Below are 11,039 nucleotides of genomic sequence, written 5' to 3' on the forward strand. Positions count from 1 at the left end.
TGTAAAGATAAATTAACAAGAATATGCAGGGACATTATGAAAAAGAATAGTGACAGGACTTGCCTTATTGGTGTCATTATATTATAATGTTAACGTCATTATATGTGTGTGAGTGTGTGTGTGTGTGTAATAACAAAATAAAGGTGTGAGTTGAAATCATGTTAAAAAAAAAAAAAAAAAACAAAACCTGTACACGCCCATGATTTGAAACCCTTGAGAGGTCCTAAGGAATATAACATTTGAAGTCACTTAATTAAAAAAAAAATGAAAAAAGGGATCATGAGATGCTTTCATGTTAAATCCTTTAATCTCAAGTTGGGTTTCCTGATTTTTAAGTTGTAGTCAGCTGTTCTGGACAGCCTTGATATCTGAAATAGTGTTTTTTGTCTACACAATGAGAATTCTTGATGGATAACAGGATTCGTAAGGACTTAAGAGAATATACAATTCCAAAGAGTACATGTTTAGGAGAGAGCTCTCCAATCACCAGAAAGATTGAGACACTTTTAGTATAAAAAATTAGGACTGTGTGACAGAACTTGACTCTACACAGATCAGCTGCACCCAATGTCCCTAACTCCTTGGAATGCCACTGGGAACTGACCAAAAAATTGTCCTGCTGCTTGAAAGCACTCTCATATGGTAATATCTGGTCACTGTCTTCTACAGTCAAGGGCATAACACCTTAGAAGGCCACTGGATCTTAATCCTTAACTTAAAGTTGGTCATCAATAATGTCGACATTGTCTTCTGCTCGGACATGATTCACATCTGCATTTTTCAAAATTTTAACATGAGAGTCCCTCAATAGAATCACACTGCAAAAAGAATGACATGAATAAGAGAAAAGCAGATCACTTCTCAAGTATGAGCAACACAGTTTATGTTCAGGCACACTGGGTATTTGCATTTCCCAGAGCTCCATTCACAAGCCTATAAAATGCACAGAAGCTTCCAGAGTTGTAAACATGAAGTTGCAGGAAGTCTGTGTAATAGGGAGGTAGAAATCCTCAGCAGTCATTTCAAAAAACTCAGACGGTCTCCTTCAAGAGACTCATGTAACAGAATACAAAAAATGGAAAAATCTAAGAAGACTAATATAAGACATCAAATGGAAGTACTAAACCAGGACACACATTCTCAAAGATGGCCAGGAAATGGTTTGGCTGGGTTTCTTCCCAACTGTGGACTGTAACTCTTTAGTGAGGGTTAAATTAAATCTATTTAGTCATCTATTTCCTGTATTCAATATAAATATATATCAGTATACAAAACATAAGAGCACACTGGATACAGAAAAATAGATTTATTTCACGTAAGTCTATATTGGATCATGGAATCAGAAATCTTTCTGTGTCTTAATGGTGAGACTTAGAAAGCCATGGTTTACATGAGCTGTATACCATGTATGCTCACACATCAAGTGTATGAAAAGGTCATTTGTGGAGCTTTGATACAGCTACTTTTTTTAGAATTTGTAATTGGAAGTGGTCAAACAAGAGATGGCAAGAGTGAATGTCGACATTCTAGGAATCAGCGAACTGAAATGGACTGGAATGGGTGAATTTAACTCAGATGACCATTATATCTACTACTGCAGGCAGGAATCCCTCAGAAGAAATGGAGTAGCCATCATGGTCAACAAAAGAGTCCGAAATGCAATACTTGGATGCAATCTCAAAAACGACAGAATGATCTCTGTTCATTTCCAAGGCAAACCATTCAATATCACAGTAATCCAAGTCTATGCCCCAACCAGTAATGCTGAAGAAGCTGAAGTTGAATGGTTCTATGAAGACCTACAAGACCTTTTAGAACTAACAGCCAAAAAAGATGTCCTTTTCATTATAGGGGACTGGAATGCAAAAGTAGGAAGTCAAGAAACACCTTGGAGTAACAGGCAAATTTGGCCTTGGAATACAGAATGAAGCAGGGCAAAGACTAATAGAGTTTTGCCAAGAAAATGCACTGGTCATAACAAATACCCTCTTCCAACAACATAAGAGAAGACTCTATACACGGACATCACCAGATGGTCAACACTGAAATCAGATTGATTATATTCTTTGCAGCCAAAGATGGAGAAGCTCTATATAGTCAGCAAAAACAAGACCAGGAGCTGACTGTGGCTCAGATCATGAACTCCTTATTACCAAATTCAGACTTAAATTGAAGAAAGTAGGGAAAACCACTGCACCATTAAGGTATTACCTAAATCAAATCCCTTATGATTATACAGTGGAAGTGAGAAATAGATTTAAGGGCCTAGATCTGATAGATAGAGTGCCTGATGAACTATGGAATGAGGTTCGTGACATTGTACAGGAGACAGGGATCAAGACCATCCCCATGGAAAAGAAATGCAAAAAAGCAAAATGGCTGTCTGGGGAGGTCTTACAAATAGCTGTGAAAAGAAGAGAAGCGAAAAGCAAAGGAGAAAAGGAAAGATATAAACATCTGAATGCAGAGTTCCAAAGAATAGCAAGAAGAGACAAGAACGCCTTCTTCAGCGATCAATGCAAATAAATAGAGGAAAACAACAGAATGGGAAAGACTAGACATCTCTTCAAGAAAATCAGAGATACCAAAGGAACATTTAATGCAAAGATGGGCTCAATAAGGGATAGAAATGGTATGGACCTAACAGAAGCAGAAGATATTAAGAAGAGATGTCAAGAATACACAGAAGAACTGTACAAAAAAGATCTTGACAACGCAGATAATCACAATGGTGTAATCACTGACCTAGAGCCAGACATCCTGGAATGTGAAGTCAAGTGGGCCTTAGGAAGCATCACTATGAACAAAGCTAGTGGAGGTGATAGAATTCCAGTTGAGCTATTCCAAATCCTGGAAGATGATGCTGTGAAAGTGCTGCACTCAATATGCCAGCAAATTTGGAAAACTCAGCAGTGGCCACAGGACTGGAAAAGGTCAGTTTTCATTCCAATCCCAAAGAAAGGCAATGCCAAAGAATGCTCAAACTACCGCACAATTGCATTCATCTCACACGCTAGTAAAGTAATGCTTAAAATTCTCCAAGCCAGGCTTCAGCAATATGTGAAATGTGAACTTCCTGATGTTCAAGCTGGTTTTAGAAAAGGAAGAGGAACCAGAGATCAAATTGTCAACATCCGCCGGATCATGGAAAAAGCAAGAGAGTTCCAGAAAAACATCTATTTCTGCTTTATTGACTATGCCAAAGCCTTTGACTGTGTGGATCACAATAAACTGTGGAAAATTCTGAAAGAGATGGGAATACCAGACCACCTGATATGCCTCTTGAGAAATTTGTATGCAGGTCAGGAAGCAACAGTTAGAATGGGAAATGGAACAACAGACGGGTTCCAAATAGGAAAAGGAGTACGTCAAGGCTGTATATTGTCACCCTATTTATTTAACTTCTATGCAGAGTACATCATGAGAAACGCTGGACTGGAAGAAACACAAGCCGGAATCAAGATTGCCGGGAGAAATATCAAGAACCTCAGATATGCAGATGACACCACCCTTATGGCAGAAAGTGAAAAGGAACTAAAAAGCCTCTTGATGAAAGTGAAAGAGGAGAGTGAAAAAGTTGACTTAAAGCTCAACATTCAGAAAACAAAGATCATGGCATCCGGTCCCATCACTTCATGGGAATAGATGGGGAAACAGTGTCAGACTTTATTTTTCTGGACTCCAAAATCACTGCAGATGGTGACTGCAGCCAAGAAAATAAAAGACATTTACTCCTTGGAAGGAAAGTTATGACCAGCCTAGATAGCATATTCAAAAGCAGAGACATTACTTTGCTAACAAAGGTTCGTCTAGACAAAGCTATGGTTTTTCCTGTGGTCATGTATGGATGTGAGAGTTGGACTGTGAAGAAAGCTGAGCACTGAAGAATTGATGCTTTTGAACTGTGGTGTTGGAGAAGACTCTTGAGAGTCCCTTGGACTGCAAGGAGATCCAACCAGTCCATTCTGAAGGAGATCAGCCCTGGGTGTTCTTTGGAAGGAATGATGCTAAAGCTGAAACTCCAGTACTTTGGCCACCTCTTGGGAAGAGTTGACTCATTGGAAAAGACTCTGATGCTGGGAGGGATTGGGGGCAGGAGGAGAAGGGGACGACAGAGGATGAGATGGATGGATGGCATCACTGACTCGATGGACTCGAGTCTGAGTGAACTCCTGGAGTTGGTGATGGACAGAGAGGCCTGGCGTGCTGCGATTCATGGGGTCGCAAAGAGTCAGACACGACTGAGCGACTCATCTGATCTGATCTGATCTGATGTGGTCACTATTTTTATTACCTAAGTCTGCCCAGAAATTATATATAATGCACTGAACCTTCACTCAGCTACGATCTTTAAACAGATTAGTCATACATGTGTGGAAACAGTTTAAATGTTAGTAGCTCAAAATGAGTCTATGTGATATAGCTTCCAAAAAAAAATAACATCATTAGGAAATGCTCCTTTTTGTTTTGCTTTCTTTTCTATAATATACAATATTTTCTAAAATAAGTATTTTCTAACTAGGTGATAAAAGGTGAAACTTTAATAAAAGTTAACAGTGAAAGGACAAAAATGAACTCTAAGGATGCTATCTTCCATGCTTTTCTTTTCATAGAGAGTATATTTTTCATACATTTTTAGAATCGGATAGTCAAAAACTTCAAGAAGTCTGTGTTTTTGACTCTAAGAGGCCTAAGATGGAGTCTTTTACCTGCTGTGTGATGTGACCTTGGATGTCACTTAACATCTCTAATCCTGTCTTCTAATCTGTAAACTGAGAGTAATACTCATTCCTGTCTCACAGGTTTATTGCTAAGAAGGGCATGACTGCAATAACAAAAGCCAGCATCGATGGAACACTTGCAATATGCTGGGGATTATTCAAGGCGTGTTCTGTGGATGGGCTCATGTAATTAACTCAGACATAGGAAAAGTTGTGTACAAACATCCAATGAAAGTGAACTAGGAATAATGGATGATGGACTAAGAGGGGTGGATTTTATCAAAGAAAAACCTTTCTTAAAGCCCAAGCTGGACCAGATGCTGCAGGCTGTTTAGATTCGGAAGTAAGTCGTGGTTTCCCACCTTTACAGGTGTTTGCAAAAATGACTACAGGGATGCATAGAGAGGAGTTAACTTTTCATTGGGAAGTGGGGTAGATATGTACAACTGTAAATTCAAATGCCTATAAGACCACACAACTAATTGAGCAGAGTAGGCTGGGGTGGAACCATAGGGAATGATGGGAACCTGGAGAGCTGGAGGCATGTCCCTACCCCCTGCCTTTGTGTATCTTCAACCTGGAGTTGTCCTCCTCCAGATCTTAGCAGAGCTGCCTTCTGCTCCTTTGGGGCTCACTCACATAAACTGTTGCCCTGCTACTGTAGTCCCCATAGTATTTATCTGAAAGTTCTAAAAGTACATTGTATTCATTTATATGTTTTCTGTTTCTTTTGCTCATCTCTTTGGAATAGGCGTCTAATATACACTCAATAAACAAAGCACTGAGTGAAATCAAATAATGTACCAAACAACCCATTCTAATGGCCCATCAAGAAAAAAAAAACAAAAACCCTGCAAATTAGTTCTTGCTCTTTGAGGTCTGGTTTCAGGGTGTTTCTGTAGCAGTTCTAGCACATTTGCAGAGAATACAGAGACGCTAAAATCATCACTGGAAGGTTGGAAAGCAGTGGAGGTTCTCTATATCCTAGATTTTTCAGGATCCATAGTATAAAATAGGGAGTTCAGAAGGAATAGAGGAGAGAGACAGAGACATTTTTACTAGAGTAAGAATTGTTAAAAGAGTCATTGACACAAACCATTTCAAACTTACCATCGTAGCTCCAACTTATTACCCAAGAATAAATTACCTAAATTGGGGAAGAAATAAAGAGAAAATTAAACATGTAAGCCAAGGAGTTCATGAGATGTTTTTTCCAAACAAATATTTTATTTCTGTTTTTACTTTAATAATAATAAAATCTGTACAGATCTCAAAGCCTGACAAATTAATTAAGAAGAAAGAATATTTTTAAATTTATTTTTAGAAAGAATATTTTTAAAACGAAAGAGAAAGAAAATAATTGTGGATCCTTTCCTTGACAACTCCAGGTAACTTTTTTTTGAATCTAGGAGCCAAATAAGCCCCTTAATGTAAAGCATCACATATTTATAAAAGATTTAGTATATTTAGCCACATGCCATAGGTTACTTTAATGCCATTATATTTCACTGTAAAAAAGGTGGGAGATTGTGTTTCTTTTCATAGATGACAGGTTTTAAACATACACACTCAACTGGTGGAAGGAAACCAGGAGACGTTGGATGAGTGCCTTGCAAAAACCTTCATTCTCCTCCTGGCCCTGATACCATGTACCCTCCCAATAACTCATTGCTTCTTCTGTTAAGTGGGTGTTGTAAAACCCTCAACAATTTCAGTCCCTATAGGGACAAAAATTGGTCTTGAAGGGAGGGGAAAATGAAGAGTGAGCAAATATTATATATTATACTGGCTTGTTGACTTCCAAATTCCAGCTCTAACCAACCAATTCTTAATTCTCCATATTTAATTTCTTCTATGGTCAGGAAGCAACAGTTAGAACTGAACATAGAACAACAGACTGGTTCCAAATAGGAAAAGGAGTATGTCAAGGCTGTATATTGTCACCCTGCTTATTTAACTTATATGCAGAGTACATCATGAGAAATGCTGGACTGGAAGAAACACAAGCTGGAATCAAGATTGCTGGGAGAAATATCAAGAACCTCAGATATGCAGATGACACCACTCTTATGGCAGAAAGTGAAGAGGAACTCAAAAGCCTCTTGATGAAAGTGAAAGTGGAGAGTGAAAAAGTTGGCTTAAAGCTCAACATTCAGAAAACGAAGATCATGGCATCTGGTCCCATCACTTCATGGGAAATAGATGGGGAAACAGTGGAAACAGTGTCAGACTTTATTTTTGGGGGTTCCAAAATCACTGCAGATGGTGATTGCAGCCATGAAATTAAAAGACGCTTACTCTTTGGGAGGAAAGTTATGTCCAACCTAGATAACATATTCAAACATAGATATCACTTTGCCAACAAAGGACCATTTAGTCAAGGCTATGGTTTTTCCAGTGGTCATGTATGGATGTGAGAGTTGGACTGTGAAGAAGGCTTAGCGCCAAAGAATTGATGCTTTTGAACTGTGGTGTTGGAGAAGACTCTTGAGAGTCCCTTGGACTGCAAGGAGATCCAACCAGTCCATTCTGAAGGAGATCAGCCCTGGGTGTTCTTTGGAAGGAATGATGCTAAAGCTGAAACTCCAGTACTTTGGCCACATCATGTGAAGAGTTGACTCATTGGAAAAGACTCTGATGCTGGGAGGCATTGGGGGCAGGAGGAGAAGGGGACGACAGAGGATGAGATGGCTGGATGGCATCACTGACTCGATGGACATGAGTCTGGGTGAACTCCAGGAGTTGGTGATGGACAGGGAGGCCTGGCGTGCTGCAATTCATGGGGTTGCAAAGAGTCAGACATGACTGAGCGACTGAACTGAACTGATGGAGAATTTAAATAACATGTTTTTCTTTATAGGACAATAATTTAAGAGAAATAAAAAAGAAAAAGAACCACTTGTAAAAGAATGAAACTAGAACACTTTCTAACACCATACACAAAAATAAACTCAAAATGGATTAAAGATCTAAACATAAGACCAGAAACTATAAAACTCTTAGAGGAGAACATAGGCAAAACACTCTCTGACATACATCACAACAACTAATCTCAAAAATATACAAGCAACTCCTGCAGCTCAATTCCAGAAAAATAAACAACCCAATCAAAAAATGGGCCAAAGAACTAAATAGACATTTCTCCAAGGAAGACATACAGATGGCTAACAAACACATGAAAAAATGCTCAACATCACTCATTGTCAGAGAAATGCAAATCAAAACCACAATGAGGTACCATTTCACGCCAGTCAGAATGGCTGCTATCTAAAAGTCTAGCAATAAATGCTGGAGAGGATGTGGAGAAAAGGGAACCCTCTTACACTGTTTGTGGGAATGCAAACTAGTACAGCCACTATGGAGAACAGTGTGAAGATTCCTTAAAAACTGGAAATAGAACTGCCATACGACCCAGCAATCCCACTGCTGGGCATACACACCGAGGAAACCAAAATTGAAAGAGACATGTGTACCCCAATGTTCATTGCAGCACTGTTTATAATAGCCAGGACATGGAAGCAACCTAGATGTCCATCAGGAGACGAATGCATAAGAAAGCTGTGGTACATATACACAATGGACTATTATTCAGCCATTAAAAAGAATACATTTGAATCAGTTCTAATGAGGTGGATGAAACTGGAGCCTATTATACGGAGTGAAGTAAGCCAGAAAGAAAAACACCAATACAGAATACTAATGCATATATATGGAATTTAGAAAGATGGTAACGATAACCCTATAAGCGAGACAGCAAAAGAGACACAGATGTATAGAACAGTCTTTTGGACTCTGTGGGAGAGGGAGGGGGGATGATTTGGGAGAATGGCATTAAAACATGTATGCTACTGCTAAGTCACTTCAGTCATGTCCGACTCTGTGTGACCCCATAGACAGCAGCCCACCAGGCTCCCCCATCCCTGGGATTCACCAGGCAAGAACACTGGAGTGGGTTGCCATTTCCTTCTCCAATGCATGAAAGTGAAAAGTGAAAGTGAAGTCGCTCAGTCGTGTCTGACCCTCAGCGACCCCATGGACTGCAGCCTACCAGGCTCCTCTGTCCATAGGATTTTCCAGGCAAGAGTACTGGAGTTGGGTGCCATTGCCTTCTCCATAAAACATGTATAATATCATATAAGAAATGAATCACCAGTCCAGATTCGATGCAGGATACAGGAAGCTTGGGGCTGGTGCACTGGGATGACCCAGAGGGATGGTATGGAGAAGGAGGTGCCGGGGGTGGGGGTTCAGGATGGGGAACACGTGTACACCCATGGCAGATGCATGTTGATGTATGGCAAAACCAATACAATATTGTAAAGTAAAAAAAAAAATTAAAAAATAAAATAAAAATAAAACATAAATAAATAAAAATGCACCTGTATATATATATATAAAAAAAGAACCAACCAAGAAAGTTATGTGAAATTGAAATCATGTGGAATGTAGGGTTATAGGCAGGTTAGATCAAGAATACTCTTGTGGGCATAGTCCTGAGGTGACTTACTTTTATTAATCATGAATACCAAAAACATGAGGAATAATACTGAGATTATAACAGATATTCCAATATAGACTCCCTTATTGATGCATATCCAAGTATCTTGTGTCAGTATCACAGCCTAAGGAAACATCAGCAGATTAAAAGAAAAAAAAGATCATGTTAGAATTATGAGTAGAAAACATTTTTGGAAACAATGCACCCTGACATATTTATCTTATTGGCCCTTGGCTAGTTTTGAATTATGAGGGGTGAGACCAAATGATCTGAAGTTATAGCCATATGGTGAAATTCTAAGACAGTTTAAAATTCAAAATGTATTTGGGATGGTGGAAATGTTGTATATTTTGCAACATACACAATACGTATGTTATATATACATATGTAAATGTACTTAAGTGTATGCATTTGTCAAAACTGAACTCTAAGCTTCAATTGAATATGCATTATTATATGTATTTTTAAATGCATGTTTTAAAAAATTGATAAGGTATTTCCATACTTCCCTGGTGTCTCAGACAGTAAAGAATCTGCTTACAATGCAGGAGACCCAGGTTGGAATGCAGGAGATCCCTGGGTTGGGAAGATCCCCTGGAGTAGTACATGACAACAAACTCCAGTATTCTTGCCTAGAGAATTCCATGAACAGAGAAGCCTGGAGGGCTACAGTCCATAAGGTCACAAAGAGTCAGACACAACTAAGCAACCAACAGTAGCCACTTTCATAAATAATCCTCTTATTAGAAAACAACAATTTCTGTTCCTATATAAACTGATGTGGTGTTATTCAATGTTAACTGAATGTGCTCAATTTTGAATTTGGCTCTTGATTCAACACTTTTTCTTTTCAGGAGAACTCAAGGTAATATCTATAGGTTCATAAATGGACTTTAAAGTGGCTGCTCAGATGTATGGCTCTGCTTAACAGTTAAAATGATGAGCAATTGGAGAAAATACAGTTTATTTGAATCTCCTAGTGTGGTCCATAAGTGATCATCACCTCCTGAAATAAACCCAAAATACACCAGGCATCATGCTCTGCCCCTTTATATAGCTTAACTCTAAATCTAAAGAGTTCCCATTAGATAGGATTTTAATAGAAACAAAGTGGATGGTCAGAGAAAAGTTTAAGTCTTGTGTCTCTTCCTGCATAAGAGGTTAAACTCTAGAGTCAGAATCCCAGCTCTTTTACTCAGTTGCTCTGTGACCCTGGACAAGTTATTTAGCCTCTCTGAACTTCTGTTTCTCTGTCTGTCAAATGCAAACTAAAGAAGGTACTTGGGTAAGATACATTAGATATTTCCTGATAAACACTAATAGGAATAGAGAAGAGGGTAACTTAGCATTTGAGCTGTCCTAGCCTAAAGGGGCGGAGAAGGCAATGGCACCCCATTCCAGTACTCTTGCCTGGAAAATCCCATGGAAGGAGGAGCCTGGTAGGCTGCAGTCCATGGGGTCGCTAAGAGTCGGACACGACTGAGTGACTTCACTTTCACTTTTCACTTTCATGCATTGGAGAAGGAAATGGCAACCCACTCCAGTATTCTTGCCTGGAGAATCCCAGGGACAGAGGAGCCTTGTTGGGCTGCTATATATGGGGCTGCACAGAGTTGGACATGAGTGATGCGACTTAGCAGCAGCAGCAGCAGCAGCAGCAGTCTCAGTCCCTGGGATTCACACAGGCTTTCATACTCCAGCCAGTCATAGGAAGGGGGTAGTTTCTAGTTTTAGAGACACTCTTCCCCCATCCCACCCCCAGAACACACAAGAAGGCTCTCAGTTCAGTTCAGTTGCTCGATCATGTCCAAGTCTTTGTG

Source organism: Bos taurus, chromosome 7, assembly GCF_002263795.3.
Source record: "Bos taurus isolate L1 Dominette 01449 registration number 42190680 breed Hereford chromosome 7, ARS-UCD2.0, whole genome shotgun sequence".
Classification (NCBI taxonomy): Eukaryota; Metazoa; Chordata; class Mammalia; order Artiodactyla; family Bovidae; genus Bos; species Bos taurus.